Raw genomic sequence first — 26791 nt, forward strand, 5'->3', positions numbered from 1 at the left:
TAAACATTCTACAGGCATTATCTGATTTCATTCTCCCAATAGCCAAGTGAGGTAGATTTTATTATGCTCATTTTATATGTGAGGAAACAGAAACTCAGAGATCAAATGACTGGCCCAAGGTCACACAACTAATAAGTGACAAAGCAAAATTAGTACCCAGATGTGGCTGACTCCAAATCTCCGGCTGGTAGCCTCTGCACTCCACAGCAGCCTTTGTCATGTTGTCTTTCATTGCTGAGGGACAGCTCTGCACACTCATGAACACCTGGCCGCCAGTACTGGAGACAGCTGGAACTGGTCTAGCCAGCTCACTCATCCATCTGTTCATCCATCTAGCAGATGTTGATACCTACTGTGGGCCAGGCCTGTGGCAGGTGCTGGGGATTTAGAATAAATAGCACAGAAGTCCTGCCCTTAGCGTGAGGATTTTGAAGGCAAACAAGGACTTATTCTGGAGGCTGCTCCGTCTGTCACCTGTGTAGGTTCACTTTTACCAACAGGTCATATTTGCAGGGAGCTCTGGGTTGCAGAGCTGGGCTCTTGGGGCCTGGGTCATGCAAAGTCCAGAGCACAGGGCCCAGTCGCACTGCCGTTGACACCATGCTCGGCATTTATCCCAAGGGAACTTCAAACAGTGGAGTAATCCAAAACTTCTCATTTTCACCTGCCTGGAATTGCTCTTTGGCTATACCTTTGAATGACTCAGTAATAGCAATATTTCTAGAGCCATCATAATTCATATAAAAGTGGTTTGTGTTTCTTCAGTTACTGGCTTAATCTGATATAGAAGGCCTGGAGGGCCATGGAGAAATTCCCAAACACCTCCTAACATTCCTCGAATTTTTTTCCTTCTCATGGGAAACGATTGAGGCAGACAATTGTGACTGACCCTTGTGCTGAAGTCACACCACATCTGTGTGCACCCTTCCAGAAGCTGTACTTCTTCAACAGGTGGAACATGAAAGAGGTACAAGATTTCTGTAATAAATTCTCCTTCTCCAGCAATTATATTCACTTACACTTTAAGTATTCTTGTCAAGGATAGTGAAAGCCTGCCTACTGAAACTGCCCACTCCAACAGGGAAACACTCCAATTTCTTCCCCAGAGAGGTAAAGGAGCTTGAGAGTGCTCACAGAACTTGGCCATGGCTGTGCACGGTGGCTTACGCCTGTAATCCCAGCACTTTGGGAGGCCAAGGTGCATGGATCACCTGAAGTTGGAAGTTCAAGACCAGCCTGGCCAACATGATGAAACCCCGTCTCTACTAAAAATACAAAATACAAATAGCCGGGCGTGGTGGTATGTGCCTGTACTCCCAGCTACTAGGGAGGCCGAGGCACAAGACTTGCTTGAATCCGGGAGGCAGAGGTTGCAGTGAGCCGAGATTGTGCCACTGCATTCCAGTTGGGGGACAGAGTGAGACCCTATCTCAAAAAAATAAAAATAAAAATAGAACTTGGCCAGAACAAGCTTGGCCAGAACAGGCAACTGACTTCTGTGTTTACCCACTAAGACCAAATAGGCCATCCCAGCTAATCCTAGATTATTCAAACTTCCAGAACAACCCCACCTTTGGTGACGAACTGAAAAACAGTGCAGATTGCACCTGAATGTTGCTCAGTAACACTTTCCATAGGGAAAAAATATATAAACGAAGACTATTCCTTTGACTTGTCTCTAGCTCATCATGCCTGAAATTGCCATCTCATTCCTTAATGAAAAGAATCGAGGTTGGCCTACCCCAGAGAAAGTATATCCCTGATATTGACAAGACCCTAAACAAAGTCTTCTTATAAGGGTAAACACATATTGGTCAAAAAGCATTATGTTCACTGATGGGGAAATGTCATTATGAACAAGATGGCATAATAGGTTTTCACTTTTCCTAGTTTTATTCCTTTTCTGTACAAGTGGTTTTATGCTGTGCTGGTTTAATGCAAGTTACCCCAAATGGTTTTTGTCCCTACAAAGTGTGTATAGTCTGTACATTCCCACTTGAATGTACCCAAATACAGGTCTCAGCCAAGCCTGCCTCCTCCAGGAAGTCTGCTGTAACTTGTATACCACATTTTTCAAGCCTTTTTAGGATGTGCCCTCGAAACCTTAGTTAGACAGCATTCATGGCCTGATATGACTTCAAAACAGGATAAAATCACCATTGATAGGAAAAATATCTTTTGTACATTAGAGGAGAAGGCAGATGGAAAATTGGAATTGTCGAATGACTTTTCAAAAACAGCTTGACTGTCAATCAGGTGACCTTTCCCAGGAAACTACTAAATGTATAGAACTGTAGCTTAATATTCCTGTGCAAAGTAGCAATATACTACTGATATTTCTATTACTTGTCTACCAGCTACTTAAAAAATTATATATGATGGTACAGCCTTTTGAGGGAACATATTTCACTTCTAAAACTTATTCTGAAGAATTAGGTGTAGCTGGCTGGGCGTGGTGGCTCACACCTGTAATCCCAGCACTTTGGGGGGCTGAGACGGATGGATCACTTGAGACCAGCCTGGCCAACATGGTGAAACCCTGTCTCTACTAAAACAAAAATTAGCTGGGTGTGGTGGCGCACACTTGTAATCCCAGCTACTTGGGAGGCCGAGGTAGAAGGATCGCTTGAACCCGGAAGGCAGAGGCTGCAGTGAGCCAAGATTGCACCACTGCACTCCACCTTGGGTGAGAGAGTGAGATTCTGTCTCAAAAAAAAGAATTAATTGTAACTGTCCACAAACATGTCCATTGTGATATTATGTTTATATAATAGAAAAGAAGTAGGGGCACATGTAAGTAAATTGTAGTATATCCACTGGAGAATACTACACAGTCATTAATAATCACGTATAATAATATCTAAAAATATGGCAAATTATTCACAGTGTATTGTTAGATTTTAAAAAGCTATATAGTATACATTATACTATCCCAATTTTGCACATAAAAGATGTTTGTTTGCATAAATACAAGGAAATCCCGCCATTTACAACAACATAGATGAATCTGGAAGACATTGTGCTAAGTGAAACAAGCCAAATGCAGAAAGACAAATACTGCATGATCTCACTTACATGTGGAATCTAAATTAGTTGAACTCATACAAGCAGAGAGTAGAATGGTAGTTACCAAGGCTAGTGGGAGGGGGAAATGGGTAGATGATGATTAAAGGTACCAAGTTTCAGTTATGCAAGATAAATAAGCTCTGGAGATCTAATGTATAGCATGGTGACTATTGTTAGCAATGCTGTTTTGTATACTTAGAATTTGCTGAGATGGTAGATCTTAAAGTGTTCTCATCACACACACAAAAAAAGATAACTACATTAACTAGTTTGATTGTGGTAGTAATTTCACTATATGTATATATAAAAACATGAGGGCTGGGCGCGGTGGCTCACGCCTGTAATCCCAGCACTTTGGGAGGCCAAGGCGGGCAGATCACGAGGTCAGGAGATTGAGACCATCCGGCCAACATGGTGAAACCCTGTCTCTACTAAAAATACAAAAATTAGCTGGGTGTGGTGGTGCTTGTCTGTAATCCCAGCTACTTGGGAGGCTGAGGCAGGAGAATTGCTTGAACCAGGGAGTTGGAGGTTGCAGCGAGCCAAGATCGCGCCACCGCACTCCAAGCTGACAACAGAGCAAGACTCCATCTCAAAAAGAAAAAAAAAAACATGAAGCTGTACACCTTAAATATATATAATTTCTACTTGTCAAACATACTCCAGCAAAGTTGGAAGAAGGAAAAAAAAAGAAGTCCACATACAAAGGAAGCCCTAATTCCAGGGATGGACATTAAGTCAAGCCTGACCAATCACAGCATCACAGTCCCTAACATAGGGATTGCTTAAGGAATAGCATTTGCTCTAATCACAGCCAGTGAAATGCAATAAAGTTTTTGTGGAACTGCTGAGAGAGAAACACATGATCTTTCCTACTGGACCTAGATCAAGAAAGACAAAAGGCTGGCACTGCCAGAAGCCTTCTCACTACCACTTACAGCCTGAAGGTGACATCAATCTAGGGAGAACTAGTGCCAAGAAATAGAGTGAGATTTGGATCTAGTGACATCATTTAATCCCCTGATCAAATCATACCTGAAGCTATACTATTCCTGTACTTTTTAGTTGCACAATCCAATAAATTGCCCCCCATTTTTTTTTTTTTTACTTAAGCCAAGTTGAGCTAAGTTTTCCATTGCTCACATACAAGAGAATCCTAAATTATATGCTCTCAAGTTCAATACCTATTTCCAAATATTACAGGGATGGTCAAACACACCTTTTAGAAATTATAAACATCCTGCAGAAGCTGAAAAACTCTCCATGAGAGTAATTATCTTAGTTATTATCCTACTCAGAAATCTGTTTTTGACTTTCATTATCCCATTTGATTAGACAATTATACCCCTGAATAACAGCTCCTCCTTCAAAGGGGCTGTTATGAAGAATAAAGGAGGATAAAAATACATTAAAGTGCTTAGAAGAGTGCCTGACACACAGTAGGTTCTCAATAAATCTTAGTCTCCTTTTCCCAGAATATGATGCCCAAACACAAAATGCACACAGATGAGAAGCTTGCACATCATCAAGACCTACACAGTTGTCCAAGATAATGTTCTTTGGACCTATTTTGTACTGAAACATGGTCAGAGCATCGAATATTTGCAAGAAGACATCCCCAATGCAGTGATACTGTTAAGCTGACAAATGATGGGCCAAAATATGTATCTTATGAGGAGGACATCACAGTGGACACTTTCGCAGAACAATTGCCACAACAGGAGAATTGACTCCAGATAGAATTTGTCAGATGGGAAGCAGGAAGTCCTACCAAGGACAAAGTACAATGATGCATTTGATGTGTTGACTGAGAAAAACAGCCCCAGAGAATCTGAAGAACCTGTGCTGACACAGAACTAGAAGGAGATGTGTGTCTCAAAGCTGGGCCTTCTTTTTGAAGATGTTGCTGACGCTCCTAAGAGGACAAAGTATTACAAAGAGCATGTGTTTGAAATCAGACAGACCTAAATTATAATCCCAGATAATTATAATCCCCTACTTACTGGCTAAGTGGCCTTGAGCTACTTTTTTGTTTTGTTTTGTTTTGTTTTTTTAGACAGGGTCTCGCTCTGTCATTCAGTGGTACGAGCATGGCTCACTGCAGTCTCAACCTCATGGGCTCATGTGATCCTCCTACCTCAGCTTCCCAAGTAGCTGGGACTACAGGTGCACGCCAGCACACCTGACTAATTTTTTTTTATGTTGTGTAGAGACGGGGTCTCATTATGTTGCCCAGGCTGGTCTTAAACTCATGGGCTCAAGCGATCCTCTTGTTTGGCCTCCAAAATGCTGGGATTACAGGCGTGAGCCACTGCACCCACCTGAGAAACACACTGAGCTATTTCTTAAACCCACTAAGTCTCTGTTTTCTTATCTGTGACATTTGGATAATAATATGTACCTGGTAGTATCTCCTTTCCTCCAAGGTGTGACAGTCGTTAGGGATGCTGACAGAGTCCTGTTCTCTTGCCAGGTGTATGTAGGTCTGTACTTCCCCACCCTCTTTAAAGTCAGATGTGTTCTTACAGTTTCCTTCGGGAAGTGAAATGTGTGCTGAAGTGACTTAGGTCTGTTGAGGTGGAAGCTTTATGAACCAGAGCATGATCTGTTAGGTCCTCTTCCACCTGACAAGGTGATTCTAGAATCAAGTATCCAGATTGGACCTCTGTCAGCCTGAGCCACCAGGTGTCTATGATGGACAAAACTCCCTGCTGAACTGCCCTGGATATGGATCATGAGCAAGAAATTGATTTTGAGTTGCTTCTTACTTGAGCATAACCAAACCTATCTTGTTTGATACATCAGGTTAGACCATTTCCTGTACATGAAGTCATTTGGAGATATTCAGTACACACTTTAATTCACTCAAAGCTTTGAACTTCTCCATATATTACAATCAATGTTAAGATATTTCTAGAATTGTAAGAGTAAAGTGAGGAAGATTCAAACTAAAATGGACAGGATTAGAAAGGATTGATACTATCTGGTGCCAACCAGGTGTCATCAAGGATGACAAGCATTTTCACACCCTGCTGTAAGGAATGTAATTGCCTAATCCTTCTGAAGAACAATCTAGCCCTGTCTATCAAAATCTCACCTACTTTAGACATTTTTTCTTAGAAAATTATACACCCATGCAAAAACTGGTTATAAGAGTGAAATATTAGAAACAACCTAAATATCTAATAATAGGAGGCTGGTTATATAAAGCATGGTAAATACGTATACGGAATACTAGGAGGAACATAAAGAACAATGAGGTCAATTTATATTTTTAATACAGGTATTATTATTTGTAAAAGGCAAAGTAAAATAGTATATATGGTATGATTGTGTTTTCGTAAATATATTTTGCAATACTGAAAGATAAGCTACCAAAGTGCTACTAATGGTTATCTTTGTGTAATAAGCTATAGTTAATTTTCATTTTATTCATTTTTTCCTTTTGAGCACCTGCTTATTTTTCAAAAAAATCTATAAACATATATTATTACTTTTTTAATCAGAAGAAAGTAAGAAAGCTATTTCTATTCTGAAAATGGAGGGGAATGAGTGGGAGGAGAGAGGCAGAGGCAGACAGAGAGAGTGACAGAGGGAAGGATTAACCTCAGTGCTAACCTCAGATTAGCAGGAGTGACCAAGCAGTTGTCTGTAAACCATGGCTGCAAGATTGCGAAACACCCAAGTTCTGTGGAGAAGAGTTATGTTTAAAATGATTGTAACAACACAATACCAAAAGCTAATCAGCTACAACAGACCCTGAGAAAAGACATTTTTAAAAGGTTGCTCAGGGTGGAGTATAGAAAAAAAGGAGTCAAACAGCCAAAATGTGTTCCTATGTCTAGAGTTGCTCTGTGCGATATGGCAACCACTAGCCACATGTAGCTACTGAACACTTGAAATGAAGTTAATACAAATTGAAATGTGCCATAAGCATAACATAAACAATGGACTTTAAAGGCCTAATATAAAAAAAACTATCTTATTAATAATTCTAACATAGATTATGTGTTGAAATAATAATGTATTTCATATATGGGGTTAAAGAAAGTACATTTACATTACCTTTGCCTGCTCCTATTTACCTTTTAATGTGGCTACTAGAAGGCTTAAAGTTCCATACATGGCCTACATTTTATTTCCATTGGACAATGCTGGTCTAGATTATTGTCCTGAAGGAAGATTGTCAGCTCTGGCTTAATTTACCTGAACCAGTTTATCCAGAATTCATATTTGCTAAATGTACAATATTTTACACTGGAGAGAATGATTTCCAACACTTTTTTAAAGTTTGGTGCTTTTTTTTTTTCTAATTTGCCCACTTTTGAACACTTTCCATGAATACCAATCTAAGGCTATTTCTGTCTCAATTTTAAGTTAAAATACTAATCAGAAGATGAGAACATTTGGAGAAAGTTAGATACAGAAAAAGGGAAACTTATTCCCTGTGACTAGGAAAACAGCGTAGCATTTCACATTTTTCTGTCATCGTTTTTATTTCTTTTCAACAAGGAGAAAAAGGCAGGTGGCTCATTGCAGAAAACTCAGAAGTGCAAATTGGCTCCTCCTCTGGGTATAATTTAAGCAGGTGGTCAGATCCTCTTCACGGATTTCATACCAACATAAATTCCAGATGGACAAAAGAGACACTTTTTAAGCCATAAGAAAAACTGTATGAATATTAAATGTACTACGTATTTAACCATTGGAACAGGAAGATTTTTAAAACAACAAGGAAGAAGAAGAAAAAAAAGTGGATAGATTAGACTATATACAAATTTAAAACTTCTACATATAAAAAAGTATAGAAACAACAGATGAGAGAAAATAATTATAGGAAGTATCATAAACATTAAATAAGCTTTCAAAAATATATAGATCTTAGACAAATTGATTTTAAAAATACTTTGACCTTGATATGGTTTGGATGTTTGTCCCCTCCAAATCTCATGTTGAAATGTGATTCCCAGTGTGATTCCCTGGTGGAAGGTGATTGGATCATGGGGGCAGATCCCTCATGAAGGGTTAACACCCCTTGGTGATAAGTCAGTTCTTGCTCAGTTAGTTCACATGAGATTTGATTGCTTAAGAGTCTGGAACCACACTCTCTCTGGCTTCCTCTCTCACCATATGATTCATCTGCTCCCCATTCACCTTCCACCATGACTGTAAGCTTCCTGAGGCCCTCACCAGATGCAGATGCCAGCACCACACTTACTATACAGTTTGCAGAACTGTGAGCCAAATAAACCTCTTTTCTTTATAAATTACCCAATCTTAGATATTTATAGCAATACAAGAATGGACTAACACAGAAAACTGGTACTGAGGAGTCAGGCATTGCTATAAAGATACCTGAAAATTTGGAAGTGCCTTTAGCACTGGGTAATAGGCAGAGGCTGGAAGCGTTTGGAGGGCTCAGAAGAAGACAGGAAGATGAGGAAAAGTGTGGAACTTCTTAGAGACTGGTTAAATGGTTGTGACTGAAATGCTAGTAGAAATACAGATACTGAAAGTCAGGCTGTCGAAGTCTCAGAAGGAAATTAGGAAGTTATTGGGAACTGGAGTAAAAGTCACCCATGTTACGCTCTAGCAAAGAATTTGACTGCATTGTGTTCATGTCCTAGGGATGTGTGGAAATTTGAACTTAAGAGTGATGACCTAGGATATCTGGCAGAAAAAAATTCTAAGCAGCAAAGCATCCAGAAAGTAGTCAGCCTGCTTCTAACAGCCTGCAATAAGATATAGGAGCAAAGAAATGACTTAAAGTCAAAACTTATATTCAAAAGAGAAACAAAGCATACAAGTTTGGAAAACTCGTAGCCAGCCATGTGGCAGAGAACAAAAAAGCATTTTTGAGAGAGGAATACAAACAGGCTGTGGAGCAACCACTTGCTAGGGGGATTAGCATGACTGAAAGGGTGCCAAGGGCTAATATCCAAGACAATGAGCAAAAGGCCTCGAAGTCACTTTAGAGATCTTGGAGACAGCTCCTCCCATCACAGGCTCAGAGACCTAGGTGGAAAAAATGGTTTCAGAGGCCAGGCCCAAGTCCTCACTGTCCTGCTCAGCCTCAGAAAACTGCTCCCCACATCCCAGCTGCTCTGGCTCCAGCCTCAGCTCAAAGGGGCCCAGGTATAGCTCAGGCTGCTGCTTCAGAGGGTGAAAGTTGTAAGCCTTGGCAACTTCCACACAGTGTTAAGCCTGTAGGCACGCAGAATGTAAGAGTGAAGGAGGCTTAGCAGCTTCCACTTCAATTTCAGAGCCTAGGTGCTAGGGCAGAAGTTGGCACCAGGGTCAGAGCCCTGGCAGAAAGCCTCTACTAGGGCAGCCCTGAGAGGAAATGTGGGGTTGGAACCCCCACACAGAATACCCACTAAGGCACTGCCTGCTGGAGCTTTGGGAAGGGGCCTGTCATTCTCCAGAACCAAGAATGGCGGAGCCAGCAGCAGCTTGCATCCTCAGCCTGGAAAAGCCACAGGCACTGGACTCCAGCCCATTAGAGCAGCCACATGGGCTGCATTCAGCAAAGCCACAGAGGCAGAGCTGCCAAGACCCTGGGAGCCCACCCCTGCACTAGTGTTCTTTGGGGAAAATGGTGTCAAAGGAGATTATTTTGGAGCTTTAAGATTTAATGGCTGCTCTGCTGGATTTTGGACTTGCTTGGGGTCTGTTGCCTCTTTCTTTTGGCCGATTCCTCCCTTTTAAAATAGCAATGTTTACCCAATGTCTGCACCACCATTGTATCTGGGAAGTAAATAACTTGTTTTTGATCTTTACAGGTTCATAGGTAGAAGGAACTCATCTCCAGAAGAGACTTTGGACTTGGGATTTGGGACTTTTGAGTTAAGACTTCAGCGGACTATTATGAAGGCATGATTATATTTTGAAACTTGAGAAGGACATGAGATTCAGGGAGCCAGGAGCAGAATGATATGGTTTGGATGTTTGTCCCCTCCAAATCTCATGTTGAAATGTGATTCCCAATGTGATTCCCTGGTGGAAGGTGATTGGATCATGGGGGCAGATCCCTCATGAATGGTTAACAACCCTTCGTGATAAGTCAGTTCTTGCTCAGTTAGTTCACATGAGATTTGATTGCTTAAGAGTCTGGAACCACACCCTTGTCTCTCTCTGGCTTCCTCTCTCACCATATGATTCATCTGCTCCCCCTTCACCTTCCACCATGACTATAAGCTTCCTGAGGCCCTCACCAGAAGCAGATGCCAGCCCCACACTTCCTGTACAGCCTGCAGAACTGTGAGCCAAATTAAAACCCTTTTCTTTATAAATTACCTAGTCTCAGGTATTTCTTTTTTTGTTTTTTTTTTTGTCCTTTTGGTTTGTTTTTGTTGTTGTTTGAGATAGGGTCTCTCTCTGTCACCCAGGCTGGTATGGAGTGGTGCAATCATGGCTCACTGCAGCCTCGAACTCCTGGGCTAAAGTGATCCACCCACCTCAGCCTCCCAAGTAGCTGAGACTAAAAGTGCATTCCACTGTGTCCAACTAATTTGTTTTTTAGAGATGGGATCTCACTATGTTCCCTAAGCTAGGTTAGGTATTTCTTTATAGCAACACAAGAACAGATTAACACAGACCCCCTGAAAGTAAAGACTTGAATTCATAATTTATCAAAGAATTATAGCTAGCAGGCTGGGCACGATGGCTCACACCTGTAATCCCAGCACTTTGGGAGGCCGAGGCAGGTGGATCACTTGAGGTCAGGAGTTCGAGATAAGCCTGGCCAACATGGTGAAACCCCGTCTCTACTAAAAATACAAAAACTAGCCAGGTGTGGTGGTGCATGCCTGTAATCCCAGCTACTCGGGAGGCTGAGACAGGAGAATCGCTTGAACCCAGGAGGCGGAGGTTGCAGTGAGCTGAGATTGAGCCACTGCATTCCAGCCTGGACAAGACAACACTCTGTCTCAAAAAAAAAAAAAAAAAAGAATTATAGCTAGCTAGCAAAGAATCTCATGAAAACATGTTCAGTCTCCCTTGTAAACAATCAAATACAAATTAAAGCAAAAGATATCTATGCCACCAAATATTAATGTCACCAGATATATATTCCGCCAGATAGTCCATCAGATACATATTCTGATTATCAAATATATTATTGTGATTGTTGTTTTATTTGGTGCTGGTGAGAATATAGTAAAATGGGCACTAACTTATTTCTGCTGATTCTAAAAATTGGTATAAACTCTTTGAAAAAATTTCCTGTGAAAAGCCTTTGATACAGTAATTCAGCATCTGGGAATCTATCTCAAGGAAAAACAAACACAAACATAAAAGTCCTTGTAAGCAAAAATATTTGGCCCAGGGTTATTTATAAGATCAAAAAATTAAAAATAACTTTTTAAAAATAAAGAGAAGCTTAGGTAAAATATGGTATATACACTCAATGGAATATTGTGTAGTCAATAAAAAATCTTTGCTCAGACTATAGACTAACATGGAAAATACACTGATATAACATTTAGTGAAAAAACAGGATCTCAAATTGTATACATAATTATAACTATGTAAAAACTATTCTTTTTTAAAAGTTAGAGGAAATGTTCATTTTGTTTATCTTTCAGTAGTGCAACAATGAGTTACGTTTTTCTTCTTTGTTTCTGAACTCTTTTTTAATGCTTTATAAATTAATATTACATAGGCTAAATAGTAGAAAGGAGTTTTATGGTAGACCATCCCATAGATGTCCACACCCCAATCCCTAGAACCCGTATATATGTTACCTTACATGGTAAAAGGGACTTTGTAGATGTGATTAAGATCTCAAAATGGGGAGAGGACCTGAATTGTCCAGGTAGGCCTAATATAATCAAAAGGGTCCTTATAAGAGGTAGACAGAGGGGCAAGAGAGAAGACAGTTGATGTGGTGACAGAAGCAGGGGGTATAGTCAGAGAAACAGATTTGAAGAAACTATATTGCTGGCTTTAAAGACGCAGGAAAGGGCCCCTGAGTGAAGGCATGCAGGTGGCCTCCAGAAACAGGGAATGACAAGGAAATATTTTCTCCGAGAGCCTTCAGAAGGGGCATACCCCTTAAGACACCTTGATTTTAAGACTTCTGATCTCTGGAACAGTAAAATAATAAATTTGTGGGCCAGGTGCAGTGGCTCATGCCTGTAATCCCAGCACTTTGGGAGGCTGATGCAGGAGGATCACTTGAGCCCAGAAGTTCAAGACCAACCTAAGCAACACAGTGAGACCCTGTATCTACAAAAAATAAAATTAGCTGAGCATGGTTGTGTGCATCTGTAGTCCCAGCTACTTGGGAGGTTAAGATGGGAGGATCTCTTGAGCCCAGGAGGTCGAGGGTACAGTGAGCCATGATCATGCCACTGCACTTCAGCCTGGGCAACAGAGCCAGATCCTGTCTCACTTAAAAAAAAAAAAAAGAGCTATGTTGTCTTAAACCACTAAATTGTGATTGTTACATCAACAGCAGGAAAGAAATACAAATATATATAATTTTTATGATGTAAAAAAACTTTATTTGGTTAAGCAGGCTTTATTTGGTTCAAAAGAGCATTAAAATATAAAATGGGTTAATATTTGTGGTCCAGTATTACTTTGTCATTTAGGTGTCACAAGCTATAAAGTGCGATAGAGCTTAATATGTTTCTGATGAATGTCTTATTTTTTCACTTCCACTGTCAACACAGAAATGCCTCACTACAGAGCAATGAACATTAAATTTGGGTTAATTTGCTTAATAATGACATCTATGTACAAAAGTCTAAGATGCAAACAATAAGCAGCAGGAAGGAGAAGCTAAAAAGAAAAAAGGAGAAAGTTGATGAATCATAAATAAAACACCCCCTGAGTTGGGCAACTCTAGATTTATGCAAATTCAACATTACACAAATGTTTCCAAAAGGCACATACTGCAATTTTAGAAAAATAGAAAGTTATAAGATAGGTAATGGGCAATAGAAATACAAAACTACTATTGTTATCTCCTTACTTCAATCCAGTCTCTTGTTCCATTCTAGACTCTTGGTTTGATTTCCAGTTGACAGTTTTGCCCCTGCTGCTTTGGTCTGGGTGGTTCAAGTTGTCTGGAGTGTCTGGCTCTTGCCCTTCCAGCTTCCCCCCATCACACACACACACACACACACACACACACACATTTAGCTCTGCTCCACCCATTTTCTCCATCCAGCACTGTTTCTGGCTCTATGGCTGCCCTAGCTCTCAAGATGCAATCTCCAGTCTTGAGCTCTAGGAGATGATGGGGTGATGGGAGCATGAAGTAGGGGAGATGGGCAACCTTAGATAAGTAAGCAAAAATATCTTTGAAATAAGAATAGAAGAGAAAACAGGAAGGAAAAAGGGAGGGAGGAAAGGGAGAAGGAGAGGAAGAAAAGAGGGAAGGGAAGGGAAGAGAAAAGGAAAAAGAGGTATAAGAACTGCAGAACATGAAACAGTCACCAGTCACCACAGACAGAAAAGACTCAGAAAGCTATGGAAACCATCCCGTCACACATGAAATGTTTTAACAAATACTCATTTTAGGTAAATGGCTCATTAGCTGACTTGGCTTATGGGTGAACTCGTTTTAGTGAGCTGGCCTATTTTCCAAGGATGCCGTAGCACAGGCACATGTGTACACCACTTGGCATGTTCGCTCCATCCTGAAAGCAGGGAAAAGGGCCTCCAGCCATCTTGGCTAGCTTGGAGGCAGTCTGCTCAGATCCCCTCATTATCTGGTTCTGTCTGCACTCATCAAGCAGCCTTCTCATAATAACTTGGCTTCCCATGCAGATTTTCCTACCAGCAGGGAACAAGCTGACCTGTGAGCGGGAGTATTCTGGTCCCATTGGCAGTTATTCTGCATGGAAATTAATAAATCAGCATTCTCTTGGGAATTTGATTTGCATGTCCATTCTCCAGAGTCTAAAAAAAAAATTTACTATACTAACAGAAAAAGTTATGTTAGTATGTTAGTTAAGGCCTTTTGGGTCAATGAAACCCATTCCATCTAGCATTAACGAAATGTAAAAATTTATTATAAGATGGTAGCTGTATGCCGCAGAACTCAAGGGAAGAAAGGGCTGTTGGGACTGAAAACCAGAAACCAGAAAGCCATCAGGATTGAAGCCTCTGCCTTCACTCTTGGTCTGTACTAGGAGAAACTATTTCTCTACTCCAAATGTATGGGTTTTCCACACCAAGCAATATTCCAATTCTATATGGACACCAACTGGGTGCCCTAAAATTGAATTCAATTCTGACAGTAACTACCCAGAGTTATTGCAGCCCCACAGATTAGAGGCTCAGTCCCACAAGACTGCCCCTTATTTCAGATGCCAGTTGCAAGCAGTTGGTCCCCAGGTTATTTACACTTTGTTCAGACTTGGCCACAACTCCCCCCTCAGGTTTAATAACTTGCTATAATGGTTCACAGAATGCAGGGGAGAACTTTACTTATGCTTCCTGGCTTATTATGAAAGACACAAATGAACAGCCAGGTGAAGAGGTACAGAGTAAGGGCCATCAGGCTCTGGTGTGAAGGAGCTTCTGCACCACTGGGGTTGGGGTGTGCCTCCCTCCTGGCGCATAGATGTGTTTACCAATCAAGAAGCTCTCCAACCCCATCATTGAGGGTCATTATGGAGGTTCCATTTCGTAGTCATGATTGATTAAATCCTTGGCCACTGGTGATGAACTCAATCTCCAGCCCTTCTCCTCTTCCCACAGGTTAGCAGGTGGGGCTGGAAGTTCCAATCTTCTAATCATGTGGCTGGTTCCTCTGGTAACCAGCCTGCACCCTCCAAGAATCACCCCATTCACATAAACTCAAGTATGATCACAAGAGGCTTATTATAAATGACAAAAGAGGTTTCTCTCACACCTATGGTTCAGGAAATTCCAAGGATTTTAGAAGTTCTGCGCCAGGAACTGGGGACAAAAGCCAAATATTATAACAAAAGATACTCCTCTGACTCACTACGCTCCAGAAGTTACAAGCGTTTTAGAAGTTCTGTGCCAGGAGCCAGAGACAAAGACCAAATATATATTTTCTAATGATATTACAGCATCACAGTCTGCATCTCACACTCCTGCTGATGCTCTCCCCTCCCACTCTCAGGCTGCACGTACACTCCTTTCTGTTTCTCTCTTTACACCTCTCTCCCTCTCTCTCTTTCTCTCTCCAGATCAACTTTCTCTGCTTCTCAGGTGTGCAGCTTCAGAAAGCTGCTTCTCATCTGCCTCAGTCCCTGCACCCAAGATGAACATCTATGAATTCAAATTCTACAGTCTCACAAAGAAAATCTGATTGGCCCAATTTGGGTCAAGTGTCCGGCCGGCCCTGATCAAATTATCTGCAGCTGGTGGGGGAAGCTGGGAGTAGGAGGACAGAGTAGGCCCAGCTTCATGAAGTTGAAAACAATTCCCAGAAGAAGAAGGAAGACTATAGATAGAGTAAGCATCCCCAAAACTGTCACAGGTCCACAAACTCTGAGAGTCAGAGGTGTTTCTGAATTCAGCCATTTTTTGGATTCTAGAATATGGTCTTGTGCCTCATATAACATCACACCCCAGTGGAGTCTAGGGCAGTTTCCCATAATCATATACACCAATCTTTTTGCAATGAAAACATGAATAGTTGTGCAAAATAGGAAATAAGCATTATGAATATTTTCACATGAGTTCAAATCAGGTTTTGCCTCAAAAGGAGTTATAAAAATACTTTTGGCTTTTATTGTTTCTGGATTTCAAAGTTGCGGTTGAAGGATTTAGGCTGAGGACCAGACTGCATGTAATGCTATCAGGGTGCTTCCTCAAGAGGTTCCCCAGGTCTTTGCTCCTCTAAGCGTGGTCTCTGGATCAGCAGCATCAATGTCACCTGGGGGCTTGTTAGAACTACTGAATCTCAGGACCCATCCCAGATATGCTGAATCAGAATCTGCATTTTTAAAAATGCGCAGGCACTTCATGTGCTTATTAAACTTTGCAAAACACTGCTCCAAGTGGCAGTCAACATTCCTAAGTCCCTGGTCTTTGTACAGATGAACTGCAACACACATGTGTACAATCATCCCTTCTTATGAGTTTTTTGAAAATAGCTCCAACCATAATTTTTACACCAACAAAGAAGAAACCACTTTAACTTCAGATCTGTGCCATACCACTCACCACCCAGCTCAACAGATACAGTCTCTCTAGCTACCACAAAGCATCATTTAACAAATTCTTCCTGTACTGGAATTTAAGCTTGCACACCTGGGTAGGAGCTTCTTTTTATGAAACTATGTCTATCAGAGGACATTTATATAATCCTTCATAAAAATGGATCCAATAGGCCGGGCGCAGTGGCTCACGCCTGTAATCACAGCACTTTAGGAGGCCGAGGCGGGTGGATTGCCTGAGGTCAGGATTTTGAGAGCAGCCTGGCCGACATGGTGAAACCCCATCTCTACCAAAAATTCAAAAATTAGCTGGGCGTGGTGGTGTGCGCCTGTAATCCCAGCTACTCGGGAGGCTGAGGCAGGAGAATTGCTTGAGCCCAGGAGGTGGAGGTTGCAGTGAGCTGAGATCACACCATTGCACTCCAGCCTGGGTGACAAAAACGAAACTCCACCTCAAAAAAAAAAAAAACAAAAAAAGGATCAAATAGGATATAAAGTGGCTGGGACTGTAACTAAGAAATTATTTAAGAAAGAGTGCAAGCAAGTGAAACACAGAGCAGTGGCATGAGCATCAGCTCTTTTTGCCCTTTTCATAGAGAGAATAATTTTTAGAAGGGCTAACAATATAAAGCCCCTACACAGAATGTATTTACAATCCAGTGACAGTCTTTTGACTTAACACCTTTTACCTTGCACTCTTGTTTTGGAATTCATAAGGGCAATAAGAAAGGAGTAAGTAGATAGAGAGGGGTTTCTCAAATAACAGGTTTATTCATTGAATTTGCTTTCTTAAGTTCTTTGGGAATAGCAGAACACTTCAAAATCCCAAAGAAAATAAAGAAGTTATGAGCACAGAAGCACCTCTCAGACTATCATTGCTTACTGCCTGCTAGAAGCATCAAGAAGAAAATAATTTAAAAAACAGCAGCGACACTGGCAGCTTTTAGGAAATCTCAGCCACCGTGGAGAAAACTTTAAGAATTTGCAAGAAGTAAGTGATTCTTCTTCAGCAAACTAACATCCGTAAGCAGAAACTGACCAGGCAACAGCAGTCTGATGCATTTCATGGGATGCTCCTCTACCCAGAGTCCCCTGAGGCAGAGTGTGTTCTCACCCCACCACAGGGCCAGTCCACCGAGACTGCCCTCAAACCAGAGCTGCAGTGAGTTCCTCGTGCTAACACCCCGTGACTCACATTTCCACCAGTCTTATCCCCTAGAATGTTGGTTAGCTCTTCCTCTCACCTCTCCTCTGATCAGAACCCCCACCACCATTCCCCCAATACCCCCAACCATTTCACTTGGGCCTTTCGGAACCTAACTCCCCCTGCCCCCTCAATCTCTGAAGAATGTTCCCTCTGTTTTCTCCTTGAACTAGAAATAGTAACTTCCCTGCTATGGGTAGAACTTATCCCCTGCTAAACGTATGTTGAAGTCCTTACTCCAGTACCTTAGAATGTGACCTTATTTGGAAATAGGGCCGTTGCTGATGTAATTAATTAAGATGAGGTCATACTGGAGCAGCATGGGTCTGTAATTCAATAAGACTGGGGTCCTTATAAGAGGGCCACATCATAACACAGACCCAGGGAGAACGCCATGCAATAACACAGGCCGAGAGTAAGGTGGTGCTTCCACAAGCCAAAGAACACTAAAGATTGCCAGCAAACCACCAGAAGCTAGGAAGAGGCAGAAGGCTTTCCCTAAGTTTCACAGGAAGCATGATCCTGCCAGCACCTTTGTTATCGGTAGAGGGTCTTGACTGCAAGTTGTCCAGGTTCTTGGCATTTTGAGCAAAGAATTGGACGAAACTCACAGCAAAGCAAGGAAAGAGTGAAGCAATGAAAGAATGAAAGCAAGGATTTATTGAAAGTTAAAGTATACTCCACAGGGTGGGAGTGGCACCAGCCGGCTCATGGGCCCAGATACAGAATCTTCTCTGATCCAAATACCCCCTAGAGGTTTCCCATTGGCCACTTGGTGCTCACCTCATGTAAATGAAGTGGTGGCCCACAATCAGAGGCTGAAGCGAAATTACAAAGCCGCACTTCCATGCAAATGAAGAGTCGGCCTGCAATCAGTTTGATTGGTTGTGGATAGCAACCAATCAGAGGCTGGAGTGAAGTTACAAAGTTACACTCCAATGCAAACAAAGTTACACTCCTATGCAAATTGAGGTACTTTCGATTTCTCATCTGCCACACAGAAAAAGTGGGGGTTTGCAAAGGGAATAGCCTCTGGTCCTTTTGTTACTTAGGCATAGAAAGTTAGGGTTTTCCGCATGCCTATGTCCTGAATGGTATTGCCTAGGTTTTCTTGTAGGATTTTAATGGTTTTAGGTCTAACATTTAAGTCTTTAATCCATCTTGAATTAATTTTTGTATAAGGTGTAAGGAAGGGATCCAGTTGCAGCTTTCTACATATGGCTAGCCAGTTTTCCCAGCACCATTTATTAAATAGGGAATCCTTTCCCCATTTCTTGTTTTTGTCAGGTTTGTCAAAGATCAGATAGTTGTAGATATGCGGCATCATTTCTGAGGGCTCTGTTCTGTTCCATTGATCTATGTCTCTGTTGTGGTACCAGTATCATGCTGTTTTGGTTACTGTAGCCTTGTAGTATAGTTTGAAGTCAGGTAGCGTGATGCCTCCAGCTTTGTTCTTTTGGCTTAGGATTGACTTGGCAATGCAGGCTCTTTTTTGGTTCCATATGAACTTGAAAGTAGTTTTTTCCAATTCTGTGAAGAAAGTCATTGGTAGCTTGATGGGGGTGGCATTGAATCTATAAATTACCTTGGGCAGTATGGCCATTTTCACGATATTGATTCTTCCAACACATGAGCATGGAATGTTCTTCCATTTGTTTGTATCCTCTTTTATTTCATTGAGCAGTGGTTTGTAGTTCTCCTTAAAGAGGTCCTTCACATCCCTTGTAAGTTGGATTCCTAGGTATTTGATTCTCTTTGAAGCAATTGTGAATGGGATTTCACTCATGATTTGGCTCTCTGTTTGTCTGTGATTGGTGTACAAGAATGCTTGTGATTTTTGTACATTGATTTTGTATCCTGAGACTTTGCTGAAGTTGCTAATCAGCTTAAGGAGATTTTGGGCTGAGACGATGGGGTTTTCTAGATATACAATCATGTCATCTGCAAACAGGGACAATTTGACTTCCTCTTTTCCTAATTGAATACCCTTTATTTCCTTCTCCTGCCTGATTGCCCTGGCCAGAACTTCCAGCACTATGTTGAATAGGAGTGGTGAGAGAGGGCATCCCTGTCTTGTGTCAGTTTTCAAAGGGAATGCTTCCAGTTTTTGCCCATTCCGTATGATGTTGGCTGTGGGTTTGTCATAGATAGTTCTTATTATTTTGAGATACATCCCATCAATACCTAATTTATTGAGGGTTTTTAGCATGAAGGGTTGTTGAATTTTGTCAAAGGCCTTTTCTGCATCTATTGAGATAATCATGTGGTTTTTGTCTTTGGTTCTGTTTATATTCTGGATTACATTTATTGATTTGCATATGTTGAACCAGCCTTGCATCCCAGGGATGAAGCCCACTTGATCATGAAAACACCAAAAGCAATGGCAACAAAAGCCAAAATTGACAAATGGGATCTAATTAAACTAAAGAGCTTTTGCACAGCAAAAGAAACTACCATCAGAGTGAACAGGCAACCTACAGAATGGAAGAAAATTTTTGCAACCTACTCATCTGACAAAGGGCTAATATCCAGAATCTACAATGAACTCAAACAAATTTACAAGAAAAAAACAAACAACCCCATCAAAAAGTGGGCAAAAGACATGAACAGACACTTCTCAAAAGAAGACATTTATGCAACCAAAAAACACATGAAAAAATGCTCATCATCACTGGCCATCAGAGAAATGCAAATCAAAACCACAGTGAGATACCATCTCACATCAGTTAGAATGGCCATCATTAAAAAGTCAGGAAACAACAGATGCTGGAGAGGATGTGGAGAAATAGGAACACTTTTACACTGTTGGTGGGACTGTAAACTAGTTCAACCATTGTGGAAGTCAGTGTGGCGATTCCTCAGGGATCTAGAACTAGAAATACCATTTGACCCAGCCATCCCATTACTGGGTATATACCCAAAGGACTATAAATCATGCTGCTATAAAGACACATGCACACATATGTTTATTGTGGCACTATTCACAATAGCAAAGACTTGGAACCAACCCAAATGTCCAACAATGATAGACTGGACTAAGAAAATGTGGCACATATATACCATGGAATACTATGCAGCCATAAAAAATGATGAGTTCATGTCCTTTGTAGGGACATGGATGAAACTGGAAAACATCATTCTCAGTAAACTATCACAAGGACAAAAAACCAAACACCACATGTTCTCACTCATAGGTGGGAATTGAACAATGAGAACTCATGGACACAGGAAGGGGAACATCACACTCTGGGGACTGTTGTGGGGTGGGGGGAGGGGGGAGGGACAGCATTAGGAGATATACCTAATGCTAAATGACGAGTTAATGGGTGCAGCAAATCAACATGGCACATGGATACATATGTAACAAACCTGCACATTGTGCACATGTACCCTAAAACCTAAAGTATAATAATAATAAAAAAAAAGAAAGTTAGGGTTTTCCTTTCAATTTAGTTCTAGGAAGTCTGCATGAAATGGCCTTAGGTTCCCTGCCTTCAGACCTTCTTCTCCTGCCTCACCCTGATTTCTGACTTCTAGCCCCAAGAACTGTGAGACAATAAATTCCACTTTTTTTAAGTCACCCAGTTTGTGGTGCTTGGTTGTGGCAGCCCTGGGAAATTAACATAGCTCCTGAAGACACTGGCCCTCTGCCAACCCTTGTTTGAGGAGCTGCCTTATGATCTTACTCCCCACATTCCTCAGACTCAGTGGCCATCAGTCCTCCTCACTGCCCAATTAAGTGAAACATATGCTGGACTCCCACTCCCCTCTCCCATAATCCTTTGCTCCTTACAGTTTACAGCATCTCCCCATTATCCTTCCACTTCGCTCGTATCTGTCATTACCTGGTCGCCTCAAGTGATCTCAACATGGCCAAACCCAAACTCCTCATTTCTCCCATTCCCAGACTCTCCATCAGCCCATTCCTGACCCAAACCTCTTTTCCTGTGTTTCCTATCTCAATTACTAGCACCACCATCCGCCCTGTTCTTCAAAAAACCTGAAAGTCAACCTTAGCTCTTTCTCATTCCTTGCTCTCAAATCCAACCAAACACCAGCAAGGCCAGTTTTACCGATTAAAGTATTCTTCACCCCACTACTCTTCTCCATGCCCATGTCTTCACTCCTAGTTCTGGCTAACTCACCCAGAATTATTTCAGCAACCTCTTAAGTGAACTGCCACATCTAGTCTTATCTTCCTTAAGCCCATCCCTCACAATGCATCCAAAGTAACTCTAAGTTATGTCATTCCCCTACTTTATAATAAATAAAATAAAGATGTTTTTAAAAACCTCAATGTCCCCAATTCCCTATAACAGAGATTTCTCAGTGTGTACAAGTTTCAGGCATATCTGTATCCCCCTAAAATTACCTGTTAAACGTTGAGTGTACGTTAATTTTGCTAGGAAGAAGGACCATAGCTTCTATTAGTTTTTCAGAGAAATCTATGATCCTATAAGGATTAATCTTCTGGTAAATCCAAACTATTTCTAGTTTCCCATGCCTTGTTTGTGCTTATAACATTTCCTCTGCCGAGATTTCTTTTGCACATTCACTGTATTAAATGTCTGCCATGTACTAGACCATGTGGTGGGGTGGTAGGGATACCAAAATGAACAGACCGACAGAGCTCTTCTCCCCACTTGGCATCTGGCCCATCCTTCAAGTCTTAGCTCAAGTCTCAGCTCCTCCAGGAAAGCTGAGTTATACCCTTCAACTCTGAACCTTTGACACCTAGTAATTATTTCTACCATTTTATAATAAAAGTATCTGTTTATGTATCTTCTTCCCTAGTATAAGCATCATGTAGGTCCAGGCTAACTGTGTATTCTCAGAGCCTAATACAGCTCCTGGTTCACAATAAGGGTTCAATAAACATTGGTTGAAAAAAAGAAAAAGTCCAAGATTGTTGCCCCCCCCATGAAATGGAAACAGCTGGTTTATTCCCTACTGAATTCATAAGACTACTGGGAAAGTCATAACAGGATAGAGGCTATTATAAGATTCTATTCAGAATTAAGAGGAAATTCATACTTAGATAATTTATCCTTCTACAAGTCACTGAGATCTGAGTCAACAGAAAAATGTTAAGCATGATGGCCCTGCTTGTAACTGTGAGTAGCTGCAAAATGAGCTTTCTCCTTGTGACCTGGTGTTGGAAAAGGACCAAAGTCCCATGTTTCCATGGGGTGCATCTGGAATGCAGTCCGGGATTCTTCAGAACGTGTCCCCAAAGCGAGACCTTTGGGGGCATGACCGTTGCTTCCTCTTACTTCTCATGTGCTTCAGAAGCTTCATATCCTACAGCAGGTGGCAATGTTCTTTAGTGGTGTGGCGCATAAGGCTGAAAACATTCGTCAGGATGCCTTTCCTTTGTGCATTTCCTGGCGTTCCATTTCTCCCGGGTGACAGCTGTGCATCACCTCAGAGAAGATTAGGGTTGGTGTAGCTGGATTGCAAAGAGAAAGACTCAGTGCTCAGTTTTTGACTTTCAAAATGGGTTTGTGAAATAGTTCAGTAGTAATAGCTGTGGGAAAAAAAAAAAAAAAGCAATTTTCCAAATAAGATTTTGAGAGAAAAGAGGAGAAAGAGAACATACTGAAATTCAAAAGGCAAACCCTGAAGGGACTAGGGCATGACATTTGTTCATTTAAAAAAATGAGCATCCTCTACTAAAATTATTAACCAAATCTAATCAAGCTTTTAAAATTAATTTCCAGTTTACAGAACATACAAGGGCTACATATGTATTTTTTAAGTTAAATGATACCACAAAGAAATGGTCAGACAAATCAGAAGGTGAGACATTCTGCATTACAACTGCCCTAGCTCATGATGATATAATTTTTAAAAACATAAATGGGATTGTTTTAGAATAAAAGAAAGTAAAAATCATACTACTAAATGCAATGCATGAATTCTGATTAAATTCTGGTTCTAAAGTACCAATTTAAAAATTCATGTTGGGGACAATTGGGGAAATATGAATATACAATTTAAATTGGATGATATTAGCCAATTACTATTAACTTTCTTAGGTGTGATAATAGTTTGTCATTATGTAAAAGAATGTTGTATTCCTAAGAGATGCATGTTGAATACTGAAGTGTTTATGAATGAAAAGTCTACAATTTACTTTGAAGTGGTTCATATATATTCTATTAAAGAAACCATGACAAGATGTTAACAATTATTTAATCAAGATTAAGTGAATATGAGTGCCATGGTTCTGTTCTTTCCATTTTTCTGTATTCTTGAAGATGTCTATAATACATAGTTTTTAAAATAGCTTGAAGCCAAGCTTGGTAGCATGTGCCTGTAGTCCCAGCTATTCAGGAGCCTGAGGCAGGGGTACCACTTAAGCCCAGGCTCAAGGCGATAGTGAATTATGATTGCACCACTGCACTTCAGGCTAGGTGACAGAGCAAGACCCCATCTCAAATTAAAATATTAAATAATAATAAAATAAAAATTAAGAATAGCTTGAAAAGAGAAGAGATGAAGATCAAAAGTAATCTCAAAGGTGAGTATTGGAGTTGCCATGGGTGATAAAGCAGGGGCATGAGGAGGGAAGTCAGTAGAGCCCCCAGGACTAGAGTGGCATGTGACTAAGAAGGTCAGCTTCAAGAGATTGCCCCACCTGGGCCCAGGTGAGTGTGGTCAGTAGACAGCACCAGGGTACTACATGAGAGATCATCCAGTGCCCAGAATTCAACCAACACTTACTACCTGGGCTGATGAGTCCTTTGCTGCACTCACTGTCCCCGAGTGAGGACATCCCACCAACAGCTGCCTCTGGGTAGCCATATATGGTCCAGCAGGACCAATGCCCATCCATGCTTCAAACTTTTCTTAGCCCAAGAGATCCATGCTATAAGAAAACCCCAAATTTTGATGGCTTGGGACACTTGTAAGTCCCACCAAAGGAAGGATGGGGACCTACCTAGCATCCTACCCTCCACTGCCTATACTTGGATAAAACCAGATGAAACCACTTTGAGATTTTTCCTAGAGTCAATAGTAGTTAAGACCCAGCCACATGACATATAGAAATACTCAAACACCTTTCTGAAGAAAACTAGCATAGAAGTGGCTCAAGAAGCTTGTCACTTCCAAGCAAACTCCTCTTTGGTTCCCAAAAGTCTGGGACAACAATAAAAGAAGTCCTGGAAGAAGCAGAAACCACTGAGAGTGCAGCCACTCTAAAGTAGATGTTGATTAGACAAACTTCCACACAGATAAGTCATATTTCATCAATTTCAAGGCTGCCTTGCCTCCTCTTTTCTCAATGTCTTTTTATTTTCTGAAAATATGACCAAGTCCAAAAAAACAGACTGTAATAATGACGATTTCATCTATTCTCAAAGTCCCTCATGAGTGTCATTATCTAGCCAAAAGTAAGAGGTCTATCATTCCTACATATTGGCAATTAGTAGCTCTGCTTGGAGCAAACATCATAAATTAAATGAGATTAATGAATTGATCATTGTGAGAATAAACTGCATAATAATTGTGTTATTAACAAATCAAAACATACCTAACCCAAAGGTTGCTGCCCCTCACCAGCCAATAGGTACAATTAGGCTTGTGTTCACATTATCATCTGAATCTCACTGGCTTAGCACCCCATCCAGTCAGGCAAGAATTACAGTCTCTGACGAAGTTCCTCCCCAAGACCTTCCAGGAGTCCCTGAGTGGGACCTTACCTATGAACCCAAATCAGCTCAGGCCCCCCCATGCTGCTGGCCTATATCCGTACAAACCAGAGCTGCTAACGCACCTTCTGCTAGCCTGAGATCTGGTGGTCCTGCTGCTATACACCATCACTGTGACGTAGAAGCCCGCCACTGTCACCGCACTGCCTCTGCTGAGCTGGATGGAGACCCTCTTCCCAACACCAATGACTGAACCACTGATGTTCATGATGGAGTTACTCGGCTCCCCAGTCACTGCCAATGGGAAGAGGAGAATGTTTGACTTTTCATAAGCCATAGCAGGAGTCCTGCTATAATTTCCCTCCCCTCTTCCCCTTCCTTTCCTTTGGGCCCCAAACCATCACAGAGTTTACTTAAACAGGTGTTCGAATTTTTACACCTGGCCCTTGCTTCCAGGGTTCTCAGGGGTCTTGATGCCACTCCTCTTTTGTGCCCAGGCCCCACTACCAGGTCTGAACCACCTTGCCAGCCTACTTTCTCCCTTTCAGTGACTTTTCCCTCAAGGAGCCAAATCACCTTCCTGAAACCTGGTTCTGTCAGACCCCCCGAACTATCAGCTTCTTCTTCTTTCTTTTTTTTTTTTTTCTGAGACAGAGTCTTGCTCTGTTGCCCAGGCTGGAGTACAGTGGCACAATCTCAGCTCACTGCAACTTCTGCCTCCCTGGTTCAAGCAATTCTCCTGCCTCAGCCTCCCGAGTAGCTGGGATTACAGGTGTGCTCCACCACACCCAGCCAATTAGGGTTTCACCATGTTGGCCAGGCTAGTCTCAAACTCCTGACCTCATGATCCACCCATCTCAACCTCCCAAGGTGTTGCAATTACAGGCATGAGCCACTTCGCCCAGCCACTATCAGCTTCTTAAGCGTTCTTGCTCAGGACATCTTTGGTCTTAGGTAAGTCATCAGATACATGGCTAAGAAAATTTTGAAGCATGGATAGGCATTGGTCCTGCTGGACCAGCTAAATGCATGGGAGGAAGGGTGCTGCCCAAATCCGAATAGCAGATGAAGTCTCACTCAGCTCCTGCCCAGCTGAGACCTCTACAGCCACACCATTCTGAACACGCCCGATCTCGTCTGATTCCCCAGATACAGATACACAATACATTTTATTTTTTTATTTAAGGAAGTTACTTTACAGCTATAAGCAGCACCTAAACAAAGAAGTATATGTATCCACTCAGCTTCCCACTTTATAGTAGTTTCTGAGATACAATATCATTTTTTCTATCTACTGTTGAAAAGTTTCTGAAGACTTTCTCTCTCTGAAAAGAAGCAGGCATGAATGATCCTTGGAGACACTGTGCTAAGTGAATGGGCCAGACACAAAGGGACACATATTGTATGGTTCCACTTATACGATGTACCTAAAGTGGTTAAATTCTTAGAGACAGAAAATAGAATGGTGGCTGCCAAGGGCTGGAGAAAGGAGGAAATAGGGAGTTGTCGTTTAATGGATAGAATTTCAGTTTTGCAAGATGAACATGTTCTGGAGATGGATAGCGGTAATAATTGCACAACAGCGTAAATGTACTTAATGCCACTAAAGTGTACACTTAAAAATGGTTAAATATGATCCCGTGGTCACACTACTTGGCATGTAACCAAAGGAATGGAAATCAGTATATTAAAGAGACATCTGCACCCGCATGTTTCTA

General features: G+C 41.5%; 2 long non-coding RNA genes across 2 annotated transcripts in view; one reads left to right on the forward strand and one right to left on the reverse strand.

The window, feature by feature from the left end:
- Nucleotides 1–769: 769 nt before the first annotated feature.
- The window catches only part of LOC134737010 (uncharacterized), a 28337-nt gene continuing 2315 nt past the window's right edge, over nt 770–26791 (forward strand). The window contains exon 1 of the long non-coding RNA XR_010121529.1: nt 770–967. This is a non-coding gene — a long non-coding RNA (uncharacterized lncRNA). The remainder of the gene's footprint in view (nt 968–26791) is intronic.
- LOC129484410 (uncharacterized) overlaps nt 20853–26791 on the reverse strand; it is a 51702-nt gene continuing 45763 nt past the window's right edge. Inside the window, exon 4 of the long non-coding RNA XR_010121528.1 lies at nt 20853–22945. This is a non-coding gene — a long non-coding RNA (uncharacterized lncRNA). The remainder of the gene's footprint in view (nt 22946–26791) is intronic.

Source organism: Symphalangus syndactylus, chromosome 6 (genome assembly GCF_028878055.3).
Source record: "Symphalangus syndactylus isolate Jambi chromosome 6, NHGRI_mSymSyn1-v2.1_pri, whole genome shotgun sequence".
In the NCBI taxonomy this organism is placed as follows: Eukaryota; Metazoa; Chordata; class Mammalia; order Primates; family Hylobatidae; genus Symphalangus; species Symphalangus syndactylus.